The following is a 13,768-nucleotide window of genomic DNA, read 5'->3' as shown; positions in this document are numbered from 1 at the left end:
AGCCCAAGGAACAAAACCAGCCCTCGAGGAACAAAACCAGAGCTCGAGGAACAAAACCAGAGCCCGTGGAAATAAAGCAGAGCCCGAGGAACAAAACGAAACCCCGAGGAATAAAACCAGGGCCTGAGGAATAAAACCAGAACATGAGGAACAAAACCAGAGCCCGTGAAAGAAAACCAGAGCCCCAGGAACAAAACCAGAGCTCAAAGAACAAAACTAGAGCTCAAGGAACAAAACCAGAGCCCAAGGAACACAACCAGAGCTCGAGGAACAAAACCAGAGCCCGAGGAACACAACCACAGCCCGAGGAACAAAAACAGAACCCGAGGAACAAATCCAGGGCGTGAAGAAGAAAACGAGAGCTCGAGGAAGAAATCCGGAGCCCGAGGAATAAAACCAGAGCCTGAGGAAGAAAACCAGAGCCCGAGGAAAAAAAACAGAGCTCAAGGAACAAAACCAGAACCCGAGGAACAAAACGAGAGTCCGAGGAAGAAAACGAGAGCCCGAGGAACAAAACCAGTGCCCAAGGAACAAAACCAGAGCTCGAGGAACAAAACCAGATCCTGAGGAAGAAAACCAGAGCCCGAGGAACAAAACCAGAACCCAAGGACAAAAAGGAGGACCTGAAGAACAAAAAGAGGGCCATAGGAAGAAAACCAGAGCCCGTGGAATAAAACCAGGGCCCGAGGAACCAAACCAGAAACCGAGGAACAAAACCAGAGCCCGAGGAACAAAACCAGAGCCCGAGGCAAAAAACCAGGGCGCGAGGAACCAAGCCAGAGCCCGAGGAACAAAACCAGAGCCCGAGGAACAAAACCAGAGCCTGAGGAAGAAAACAAGAGCCCGAGGAACAAAAATAGAGCCCGAGGAAAAAACCAGGACCCGAGGAACCAAGCCAGAGCCCGAGAAAGAAAACCATAGCCCAAGGAACAAAACCAGCCCTCGAGGAACAAAACCAGAGCTCGAGGAACAAAACCAGAGCCCGTGGAAATAAAGCAGAGCCCGAGGAACAAAACGAGAGCCCGAGGAATAAAACCAGGGCCTGAGGAATAAAACCAGAGCCTGAGGAACAAAACCAGAGCCCGTGAAAGAAAACCAGAGCCGCAGGAACAAAACCAGAGCTCGAAGAACAAAACTAGAGCTCAAGGAACAAAACCAGAGCCCAAGGAACACAACCAGAGCTCGAGGAACAAAACCAGAGCCCGAGGAACACAACCACAGCCCGAGGAACAAAAACAGAACCCGAGGAACAAATCCAGGGCATGAAGAAGAAAACGAGAGCTCGAGGAAGAAATCCGGAGCCCGAGGAATAAAACCAGAGCCTGAGGAAGAAAACCAGAGCCCGAGGAACAAAACCAGAACCCAAGGACAAAAAGGAGGACCTGAAGAACAAAAAGAGGGCCATAGGAAGAAAACCAGAGCCCGTGGAATAAAACCAGGGCCCGAGGAACCAAACCAGAAACCGAGGAACAAAACCAGAGCCCGAGGAACAAAACCAGAGCCCGAGGCAAAAAACCAGGGCGCGAGGAACCAAGCCAGAGCCCGAGGAACAAAACCAGACCTCCATGAACAAAACCAGAGCCTGAGGAAGAAAACAAGAGCCCGAGGAACAAAAATAGAGCCCGAGGAAAAAACCAGGACCCGAGGAACCAAGCCAGAGCCCGAGAAAGAAAACCATAGCCCAAGGAACAAAACCAGCCCTCGAGGAACAAAACCAGAGCTCGAGGAACAAAACCAGAGCCCGTGGAAATAAAGCAGAGCCCGAGGAACAAAACGAAACCCCGAGGAATAAAACCAGGGCCTGAGGAATAAAACCAGAACATGAGGAACAAAACCAGAGCCCGTGAAAGAAAACCAGAGCCCCAGGAACAAAACCAGAGCTCGAAGAACAAAACTAGAGCTCAAGGAACAAAACCAGAGCCCAAGGAACACAACCAGAGCTCGAGGAACAAAACCAGAGCCCGAGGAACACAACCACAGCCCGAGGAACAAAAACAGAACCCGAGGAACAAATCCAGGGCGTGAAGAAGAAAACGAGAGCTCGAGGAAGAAATCCGGAGCCCGAGGAATAAAACCAGAGCCTGAGGAAGAAAACCAGAGCCCGAGGAAAAAAAACAGAGCTCAAGGAACAAAACCAGAACCCGAGGAACAAAACGAGAGTCCGAGGAAGAAAACGAGAGCCCGAGGAACAAAACCAGTGCCCAAGGAACAAAACCAGAGCTCGAGGAACAAAACCAGATCCTGAGGAAGAAAACCAGAGCCCGAGGAACAAAACCAGAACCCAAGGACAAAAAGGAGGACCTAAAGAACAAAAAGAGGGCCATAGGAAGAAAACCAGAGCCCGTGGAATAAAACCAGGGCCCGAGGAACCAAACCAGAAACCGAGGAACAAAACCAGAGCCCGAGGAACAAAACCAGAGCCCGAGGCAAAAAACCAGGGCGCGAGGAACCAAGCCAGAGCCCGAGGAACAAAACCAGAGCCCGAGGAACAAAACCAGAGCCTGAGGAAGAAAACAAGAGCCCGAGGAACAAAAATAGAGCCCGAGGAAAAAACCAGGACCCGAGGAACCAAGCCAGAGCCCGAGAAAGAAAACCAGAGCCCAAGGAACAAAACCAGCCCTCGAGGAACAAAACCAGAGCTCGAGGAACAAAACCAGAGCCCGTGGAAATAAAGCAGAGCCCGAGGAACAAAACGAAACCCCGAGGAATAAAACCAGGGCCTGAGGAATAAAACCAGAACATGAGGAACAAAACCAGAGCCCGTGAAAGAAAACCAGAGCCCCAGGAACAAAACCAGAGCTCGAAGAACAAAACTAGAGCTCAAGGAACAAAACCAGAGCCCAAGGAACACAACCAGAGCTCGAGGAACAAAACCAGAGCCCGAGGAACACAACCACAGCCCGAGGAACAAAAACAGAACCCGAGGAACAAATCCAGGGCGTGAAGAAGAAAACGAGAGCTCGAGGAAGAAATCCGGAGCCCGAGGAATAAAACCAGAGCCTGAGGAAGAAAACCAGAGCCCGAGGAAAAAAAACAGAGCTCAAGGAACAAAACCAGAACCCGAGGAACAAAACGAGAGGCCGAGGAAGAAAACGAGAGCCCGAGGAACAAAACCAGTGCCCAAGGAACAAAACCAGAGCTCGAGGAACAAAACCAGATCCTGAGGAAGAAAACCAGAGCCCGAGGAACAAAAGCAGAACCCAAGGACAAAAAGGAGGACCTGAAGAACAAAAAGAGGGCCATAGGAAGAAAACCAGAGCCCGTGGAATAAAACCAGGGCCCGAGGAACCAAACCAGAAACCGAGGAACAAAACCAGAGCCCGAGGAACAAAACCAGAGCCCGAGGCAAAAAACCAGGGCGCGAGGAACCAAGCCAGAGCCCGAGGAACAAAACCAGAGCCCGAGGAACAAAACCAGAGCCTGAGGAAGAAAACAAGAGCCCGAGGAACAAAAATAGAGCCCGAGGAAAAAACCAGGACCCGAGGAACCAAGCCAGAGCCCGAGAAAGAAAACCAGAGCCCAAGGAACAAAACCAGCCCTCGAGGAACAAAACCAGAGCTCGAGGAACAAAACCAGAGCCCGTGGAAATAAAGCAGAGCCCGAGGAACAAAACGAAACCCCGAGGAATAAAACCAGGGCCTGAGGAATAAAACCAGAACATGAGGAACAAAACCAGAGCCCGTGAAAGAAAACCAGAGCCGCAGGAACAAAACCAGAGCTCGAAGAACAAAACTAGAGCTCAAGGAACAAAACCAGAGCCCAAGGAACACAACCAGAGCTCGAGGAACAAAACCAGAGCCCGAGGAACACAACCACAGCCCGAGGAACAAAAACAGAACCCGAGGAACAAATCCAGGGCGTGAAGAAGAAAACGAGAGCTCGAGGAAGAAATCCGGAGCCCGAGCAACAAAACCAGAGCCTGAGGAAGAAAACCAGAGCCCGAGGAAAAATAAAAGAGCTCAAGGAACAAAACCAGAACCCGAGGAACAAAACGAGAGTCCGAGGAAGAAAACGAGAGCCCGAGGAACAAAACCAGTGCCCAAGGAACAAAACCAGAGCTCGAGGAACAAAACCAGATCCTGAGGAAGAAAACCAGAGCCCGAGGAACAAAACCAGAACCCAAGGACAAAAAGGAGGACCTGAAGAACAAAAAGAGGGCCATAGGAAGAAAACCAGAGCCCGTGGAATAAAACCAGGGCCCGAGGAACCAAACCAGAAACCGAGGAACAAAACCAGAGCCCGAGGAACAAAACCAGAGCCCGAGGCAAAAAACCAGGGCGCGAGGAACCAAGCCAGAGCCCGAGGAACAAAACCAGACCTCCATGAACAAAACCAGAGCCTGAGGAAGAAAACAAGAGCCCGAGGAACAAAAATAGAGCCCGAGGAAAAAACCAGGACCCGAGGAACCAAGCCAGAGCCCGAGAAAGAAAACCATAGCCCAAGGAACAAAACCAGCCCTCGAGGAACAAAACCAGAGCTCGAGGAACAAAACCAGAGCCCGTGGAAATAAAGCAGAGCCCGAGGAACAAAACAAAACCCCGAGGAATAAAACCAGGGCCTGAGGAATCAAACCAGAACATGAGGAACAAAACCAGAGCCCGTAAAAGAAAACCAGAGCCGCAGGAACAAAACCAGAGCTCGAAGAACAAAACTAGAGCTCAAGGAACAAAACCAGAGCCCAAGGAACACAACCAGAGCTCGAGGAACAAAACCAGAGCCCGAGGAACACAACCACAGCCCGAGGAACAAAAACAGAACCCGAGGAACAAATCCAGGGCGTGAAGAAGAAAACGAGAGCTCGAGGAAGAAATCCGGAGCCCGAGGAATAAAACCAGAGCCTGAGGAAGAAAACCAGAGCCCGAGGAAAAAAAACAGAGCTCAAGGAACAAAACCAGAACCCGAGGAACAAAACGAGAGTCCGAGGAAGAAAACGAGAGCCCGAGGAACAAAACCAGTGCCCAAGGAACAAAACCAGAGCTCGAGGAACAAAACCAGATCCTGAGGAAGAAAACCAGAGCCCGAGGAACAAAACCAGAACCCAAGGACAAAAAGGAGGACCTGAAGAACAAAAAGAGGGCCATAGGAAGAAAACCAGAGCCCGTGGAATAAAACCAGGGCCCGAGGAACCATACCAGAAACCGAGGAACAAAACCAGAGGCCGAGGAACAAAACCAGAGCCCGAGGCAAAAAACCAGGGCCCGAGGAACCAAGCCAGAGCCCGAGGAACAAAACCAGAGCCCGAGGAACAAAACCAGAGCCTGAGGAAGAAAACAAGAGCCCGAGGAACAAAAATAGAGCCCGAGGAAAAAACCAGGACCTGAGGAACCAAGCCAGAGCCCAAGAAAGAAAACCATAGCCCAAGGAACAAAACCAGCCCTCGAGGAACAAAACCAGAGCTCGAGGAACAAAACCAGAGCCCGTGGAAATAAAGCAGAGCCCGAGGAACAAAACGAAACCCCGAGGAATAAAACCAGGGCCTGAGGAATAAAACCAGAACATGAGGAACAAAACCAGAGCCCGTGAAAGAAAACCAGAGCCCCAGGAACAAAACCAGAGCTCGAAGAACAAAACTAGAGCTCAAGGAACAAAACCAGAGCCCAAGGAACACAACCAGAGCTCGAGGAACAAAACCAGAGCCCGAGGAACACAACCACAGCCCGAGGAACAAAAACAGAACCCGAGGAACAAATCCAGGGCGTGAAGAAGAAAACGAGAGCTCGAGGAAGAAATCCGGAGCCCGAGCAACAAAACCAGAGCCTGAGGAAGAAAACCAGAGCCCGAGGAAAAAAAACAGAGCTCAAGGAACAAAACCAGAACCCGAGGAACAAAACGAGAGTCCGAGGAAGAAAACGAGAGCCCGAGGAACAAAACCAGTGCCCAAGGAACAAAACCAGAGCTCGAGGAACAAAACCAGATCCTGAGGAAGAAAACCAGAGCCCGAGGAACAAAACCAGAACCCAAGGACAAAAAGGAGGACCTGAAGAACAAAAAGAGGGCCATAGGAAGAAAACCAGAGCCCGTGGAATAAAACCAGGGCCCGAGGAACCAAACCAGAAACCGAGGAACAAAACCAGAGCCCGAGGAACAAAACCAGAGCCCGAGGCAAAAAACCAGGGCGCGAGGAACCAAGCCAGAGCCCGAGGAACAAAACCAGACCTCCATGAACAAAACCAGAGCCTGAGGAAGAAAACAAGAGCCCGAGGAACAAAAATAGAGCCCGAGGAAAAAACCAGGACCCGAGGAACCAAGCCAGAGCCCGAGAAAGAAAACCAGAGCCCAAGGAACAAAACCAGCCCTCGAGGAACAAAACCAGAGCTCGAGGAACAAAACCAGAGCCCGTGGAAATAAAGCAGAGCCCGAGGAACAAAACGAAACCCCGAGGAATAAAACCAGGGCCTGAGGAATAAAACCAGAACATGAGGAACAAAACCAGAGCCCGTAAAAGAAAACCAGAGCCGCAGGAACAAAACCAGAGCTCGAAGAACAAAACTAGAGCTCAAGGAACAAAACCAGAGCCCAAGGAACACAACCAGAGCTCGAGGAACAAAACCAGAGCCCGAGGAACACAACCACAGCCCGAGGAACAAAAACAGAACCCGAGGAACAAATCCAGGGCGTGAAGAAGAAAATGAGAGCTCGAGGAAGAAATCCGGAGCCCGAGGAATAAAACCAGAGCCTGAGGAAGAAAACCAGAGCCCGAGGAAAAAAAACAGAGCTCAAGGAACAAAACCAGAACCCGAGGAACAAAACGAGAGTCCGAGGAAGAAAACGAGAGCCCGAGGAACAAAACCAGTGCCCAAGGAACAAAACCAGAGCTCGAGGAACAAAACCAGATCCTGAGGAAGAAAACCAGAGCCCGAGGAACAAAACCAGAACCCAAGGACAAAAAGGAGGACCTGAAGAACAAAAAGAGGGCCATAGGAAGAAAACCAGAGCCCGTGGAATAAAACCAGGGCCCGAGGAACCATACCAGAAACCGAGGAACAAAACCAGAGGCCGAGGAACAAAACCAGAGCCCGAGGCAAAAAACCAGGGCCCGAGGAACCAAGCCAGAGCCCGAGGAACAAAACCAGAGCCCGAGGAACAAAACCAGAGCCTGAGGAAGAAAACAAGAGCCCGAGGAACAAAAATAGAGCCCGAGGAAAAAACCAGGACCCGAGGAACCAAGCCAGAGCCCGAGAAAGAAAACCATAGCCCAAGGAACAAAACCAGAGCCCTCGAGGAACAAAACCAGAGCTCGAGGAACAAAACCAGAGCCCGTGGAAATAAAGCAGAGCCCGAGGAACAAAACGAAACCCCGAGGAATAAAACCAGGGCCTGAGGAATAAAACCAGAACAAGAGGAACAAAACCAGAGCGCGTGAAAGAAAACCAGAGCCCCAGGAACAAAACCAGAGCTCGAAGAACAAAACCAGAGCCCAAGGAACACAACCAGGGCCCGAGGAACAAATCTAGGGCCTGAAGAAAAAAACGAGAGATCAAGGAAGAAATCCAGAGCTCGAGGAACAAAACCAGATCCTGAGGAAGAAAACCAGAGCCCGAGGAACAAAACCAGAACCCAAGGATAAAAAAGGAGGACCTGAAGAACAACACGAGGGCCATAGGAAGAAAATCAGAGCCCGTGGAATAAAACCAGGGCCCGAGGAACCAAACCAGAAACCGAGGAACAAAACCAGAGCCCGAGGAACAAAACCAGAGCCCGAGGCAAAAAACCAGGGCGCGAGGAACCAAGCAAGAGCCCGAGGAACAAAAATAGAGCCCGAGGAAAAAACCAGGACCCAAGGAACTAAGCCAGAGCCCGAGAAAGAAAACCATAGCCCAAGGAACAAAACCAGCCCTCGAGAAACAAAACCAGAGCTCGAGGAACAAAACCAGAGCCCGTGGAAATAAAGCAGAGCCCGAGGAACAAAACGAAACCCCGAGGAATAAAACCAGGGCCTGAGGAATAAAACCAGAACATGAGGAACAAAACCAGAGCCCGTGAAAGAAAACCAGAGCCGCAGAAACAAAACCAGAGCTCAAAGAACAAAACTAGAGCTCAAGGAACAAAACCAGAGCCCAAGGAACACAACCACAGCTCGAGGAACAAAACCAGAGCCCGAGGAACAAATCCAGGGCGTGAAGAAGAAAACGAGAGATCGAGGAAGAAATCCGGAGCCCGAGGAATAAAACCAGAGCCTGAGGAAGAAAACCAGAGCCCAAAGAAGAAAAGCAGAGCTCAAGGAACAAAACCAGAACCCGAGGAACAAAACGAGAGTCCGAGGAAGAAAACGAGAGCCCGAGGAACAAAACCAGTGCCCAAGGAACAAAACCAGAGCTCGAGGAACAAAACCAGATCCTGAGGAAGAAAACCAGAGCCCGAGGAACAAAACCAGAACCCAAGGACAAAAAGGAGGACCTGAAGAACAAAAAGAGGGCCATAGGAAGAAAACCAGAGCCCGTGGAATAAAACCAGGGCCCGAGGAACCAAGCCAGAAACCGAGGAACAAAACCAGAGCCCGAGGCAAAAAACCAGGGCGCGAGGAACCAAGCCAGAGCCCGAGGAACAAAACCAGAGCCCGAGGAACAAAACCAGAGCCTGAGGAAGAAAACAAGAGCCCGAGGAACAAAAATAGAGCCCGAGGAAAAAACCAGGACCCGAGGAACCAAGCCAGAGCCCGAGAAAGAAAACCATAGCCCAAGGAACAAAACCAGCCCTCGAGGAACAAAACCAGAGCTCGAGGAACAAAACCAGAGCCCGTGGAAATAAAGCAGAGCCCGAGGAACAAAACGAAACCCCGAGGAATAAAACCAGGGCCTGAGGAATAAAACCAGAACATGAGGAACAAAACCAGAGCCCGTGAAAGAAAACCAGAGCCCCAGGAACAAAACCAGAGCTCAAAGAACAAAACTAGAGCTCAAGGAACAAAACCAGAGCCCAAGGAACACAACCAGAGCTCGAGGAACAAAACCAGAGCCCGAGGAACAAATCCAGGGCGTGAAGAAGAAAACGAGAGCTCGAGGAAGAAATCCGGAGCCCGAGGAATAAAACCAGAGCCTGAGGAAGAAAACCAGAGCCCGAGGAAAAAAAACAGAGCTCAAGGAAAAAAACCAGAACCCGAGGAACAAAACGAGAGTCCGAGGAAGAAAACGAGAGCCCGAGGAACAAAACCAGTGCCAAAGGAACAAAACCAGAGCACGAGAAACAAAACCAGAGCCCAAGGAACACAACCAGGGCCCGAGGAACAAATCTAGGGCCTGAAGAAAAAACGAGAGCTCGAGGAAGAAATCCAGAGCCCGAGCAACAAAACCAGAGCCTGAGGAAGAAAACCAGAGCCCAAAGAAGAAAACCAGAGCTCAAGGAACAAAACCAGAACCCGAGGAACAAAACGAGAGTCCGAGGAAGAAAACGAGAGCCCGAGGAACAAAACCAGTGCCCAAGGAACAAAACCAGAGCTCGAGGAACAAAACCAGATCCTGAGGAAGAAAACCAGAGCCCGAGGAACAAAAACCAAGGCCAAGGACAAAAAGGAGGGCCTGAAGAACAAAAAGAGGGCCATAGGAAGAAAACCAGAGCCCGTGGAATAAAACCAGGGCCCGAGGAACCAAACCAGGGCCTGAGGAACCAAACCAGAGCCCGAGGAACAAAACCAGAGCCCGAGGCAAAAAACCAGGGCCCGAGGAACCAAGCCAGAGCCCGAGGAACAAAACCAGACCTCCATGAACAAAACCAGAGCCTGAGGAAGAAAACAAGAGCCCGAGGAACAAAAATAGAGCCCGAGGAAAAAACCAGGACCCGAGGAACCAAGCCAGAGCCCGAGAAAGAAAACCATAGCCCAAGGAACAAAACCAGCCCTCGAGGAACAAAACCAGAGCTCGAGGAACAAAACCAGAGCCCGTGGAAATAAAGCAGAGCCCGAGGAACAAAACGAAACCCCGAGGAATAAAACCAGGGCCTGAGGAATAAAACCAGAACATGAGGAACAAAACCAGAGCCCGTGAAAGAAAACCAGAGCCCCAGGAACAAAACCAGAGCTCAAAGAACAAAACTAGAGCTCAAGGAACAAAACCAGAGCCCAAGGAACACAACCAGAGCTCGAGGAACAAAACCAGAGCCCGAGGAACAAATCCAGGGCGTGAAGAAGAAAACGAGAGCTCGAGGAAGAAATCCGGAGCCCGAGGAATAAAACCAGAGCCTGAGGAAGAAAACCAGAGCCCGAGGAAAAAAAACAGAGCTCAAGGAAAAAAAACAGAACCCGAGGAACAAAACGAGAGTCCGAGGAAGAAAACGAGAGCCCGAGGAACAAAACCAGTGCCAAAGGAACAAAACCAGAGCACGAGAAACAAAACCAGAGCCCAAGGAACACAACCAGGGCCCGAGGAACAAATCTAGGGCCTGAAGAAAAAAACGAGAGCTCGAGGAAGAAATCCAGAGCCCGAGCAACAAAACCAGAGCCTGAGGAAGAAAACCAGAGCCCAAAGAAGAAAACCAGAGCTCAAGGAACAAAACCAGAACCCGAGGAACAAAACGAGAGTCCGAGGAAGAAAACGAGAGCCCGAGGAACAAAACCAGTGCCCAAGGAACAAAACCAGAGCTCGAGGAACAAAACCAGATCCTGAGGAAGAAAACCAGAGCCCGAGGAACAAAAACCAAGGCCAAGGACAAAAAGGAGGGCCTGAAGAACAAAAAGAGGGCCATAGGAAGAAAACCAGAGCCCGTGGAATAAAACCAGGGCCCGAGGAACCAAACCAGGGCCTGAGGAACCAAACCAGAGCCCGAGGAACAAAACCAGAGCCCGAGGCAAAAAACCAGGGCCCGAGGAACCAAGCCAGAGCCCGAGGAACAAAACCAGACCTCCATGAACAAAACCAGAGCCTGAGGAAGAAAACAAGAGCCCGAGGAACAAAAATAGAGCCCGAGGAAAAAACCAGGACCCGAGGAACCAAGCCAGAGCCCGAGAAAGAAAACCATAGCCCAAGGAACAAAACCAGCCCTCGAGGAACAAAACCAGAGCTCGAGGAACAAAACCAGAGCCCGTGGAAATAAAGCAGAGCCCGAGGAACAAAACGAAACCCCGAGGAATAAAACCAGGGCCTGAGGAATAAAACCAGAACATGAGGAACAAAACCAGAGCCCGTGAAAGAAAATCAGAGCCCCAGGAACAAAACCAGAGCCCAAGGAACACAACCAGAGCTCGAGGAACAAAACCAGAGCCCGAGGAACACAACCACAGCCCGAGGAACAAAAACAGAGCCCGAGGAACAAATTTAGGGCCTGAAGAAAAAAATGAGAGCTCGAGGAAGAAATCCAGAGCCCGAGCACCAAAACCAGAGCCTGAGGAAGAAAACCAGAGCCCAAAGAAGAAAACCAGAGCTCAAGGAACAAAACCAGAACCCGAGGAACAAAACGAGAGTCCGAGGAAGAAAACGAGAGCCCGAGGAACAAAACCAGTGCCCAAGGAACAAAACCAGAGCTCGAGGAACAAAACCAGATCCTGAGAAAGAAAACCAGAGCCCGAGGAACAAAACCAGAGCCCAAGGACATAAAGGAGGACCTGAAGAACAACACGAGGGCCATAGGAAGAAAACCAGAGCCCGTGGAATAAAACCAGGGCCCGAGGAACCATACCAGAAACCGAGGAAAAAAACCAGAGCCCGAGGAACAAAACCACATCCCGAGGCAAAAAACCAGGGCGCGAGGAACCAAGCCAGAGCCCGAGGAACAAAACCAGACCTCCATGAACAAAACCAGAGCCTGAGGAAGAAAACAAGAGCCCGAGGAACAAAAATAGAGCCCGAGGAAAAAACCAGGACCCGAGGAACCAAGCCAGAGCCCGAGAAAGAAAACCAGAGCCCAAGGAACAAAACCAGCCCTTGAGGAACAAAACCAGAGCTCGAGGAACAAAACCAGAGCCCGTGGAAATAAAGCAGAGCCCGAGGAACAAAACAAAACCCCGAGGAATAAAACCAGGGCCTGAGGAATAAAACCAGAGCCTGAGGAAGAAAACCAGAGCGCGTGAAAGAAAACCAGAGCCCCAGGAACAAAACCAGAGCTCGAAGAACAAAACTAGAGCTCAAGGAACAAAACCAGAGCCCAAGGAACACAACCAGAGCTCGAGGAACAAAACCAGAGCCCGAGGAACACAACCACAGCCCGAGGAACAAAAACAGAGCCCGAGGAACAAATCGAGGGCCTGAAGAAAAAAATGAGAGCTCGAGGAAGAAATCCAGAGCCCGAGCAACAAAACCAGAGCCTGAGGAAGAAAACCAGAGCCCGAGGAAGAAAACCAGAGCTCAAGGAAAAAAACCAGAACCCGAGGAACAAAACGAGAGTCCGAGGAAGAAAACGAGAGCCCGAGGAACAAAACCAGTGCCCAAGGAACAAAACCAGAGCTCGAGTAACAAAACCAGAGCCCGTGGAACACAACCAGAGCCCGAGGAACAAAAACAGAGCCCGAGGAACAAATCTAGGGCCTGCAGAAAAAAACGAGAGCTCGAGGAAGAAATCCAGAGCCCGAGCAACAAAACCAGAGCCTGAGGAATAAAACCAGAGCCCAAAGAAGAAAACCAGAGCTCAAGGAACAAAACCAGAACCCGGGGAACAAAACGAGAGTCCGAGGAAGAAAACGAGAGCCCGAGGAACAAAACCAGTGCCCAAGGAACAAAACCAGAGCTCGAGGAACAAAACCAGATCCTGAGGAAGAAAACCAGAGCCCGAGGAACAAAACCAGAACCCAAGGACAAAAAGGAGGACCTGAAGAACAAAAAGAGGGCCATAGGAAGAAAACCAGAGCCCGTGGAATAAAACCAGGGCCCGAGGAACCAAACCAGGGCCCGACGAACCAAACCAGAGCCCGAGGCACAAAACCAGAGCCCGAGGCAAAAAACCAGGGCCCGAGGAACCAAGCCAGAGCCCGCGGAACAAAACCAGACCTCCATGAACAAAACCAGAGCCTGAGGAAGAAAACAAGAGCCCGAGGAACAAAAATAGAGCCCGAGGAATAAACCAGGACCCGAGGAACCAAGCCAGAGCCCGAGAAAGAAAACCATAGCCCAAGGAACAAAACCAGCCCTCGAGGAACAAAACCAGAGCTCGAGGAACAAAACCAGAGCCCGTGGAAATAAAGCAGAGCCCAAGGAACAAAACGAAACCCCGAGGAATAAAACCAGGGCCTGAGGAATAAAACCAGAACAAGAGGAACAAAACCAGAGCGCGTGAAAGAAAACCAGAGCCCCAGGAACAAAACCAGAGCCCAAGGAACACAACCAGAGCTCGAGGAACAAAACCAGAGCCCGAGGAACACAACCACAGCCCGAGGAACAAAAACAGAGCCCGAGGAACAAATCTAGGGCCTGAAGAAAAAAACGAGAGCTCGAAGAAGAAATCCAGAGCCCGAGCAACAAAACCAGAGCCCGTGAAAGAAAACCAGAGCCCGAGGAACAAAACCAGTGCCTAAGGAACAAAACCAGTGCCCAAGGAACAAAACCAGAGCTCGAGGAACAAAACCAGATCCTGAGGAAGAAAACCAGAGCCCGAGGAACAAAACCAGAGCCCGAGGAACAAAACCAGAACCCAAGGACAAAAAGGAGGACCTGAAGAACAACACGAGGGCCATAGGAAGAAAACCAGAGCCCGTGGAATAAAACCAGGGCCCGAGGAACCAAACCAGAAACCGAGGAACAAAACCAGAGCCCGAGGAACAAAACCAGAGCCCGAGGCAAAAAACCAGGGCCCGAGGAACCAAGCCAGAGCCCGAGGAACAAAACCAGAGACCGAGGAACAAAACCAG

The sequence above is a fragment of the Calonectris borealis genome, unplaced genomic scaffold, assembly GCF_964195595.1.
Source record: "Calonectris borealis unplaced genomic scaffold, bCalBor7.hap1.2 HAP1_SCAFFOLD_33, whole genome shotgun sequence".
In the NCBI taxonomy this organism is placed as follows: domain Eukaryota; kingdom Metazoa; phylum Chordata; class Aves; order Procellariiformes; family Procellariidae; genus Calonectris; species Calonectris borealis.
The sequence above is the reverse complement of the archived record's forward strand: the minus strand, read 5'-3'. Positions refer to the sequence as shown.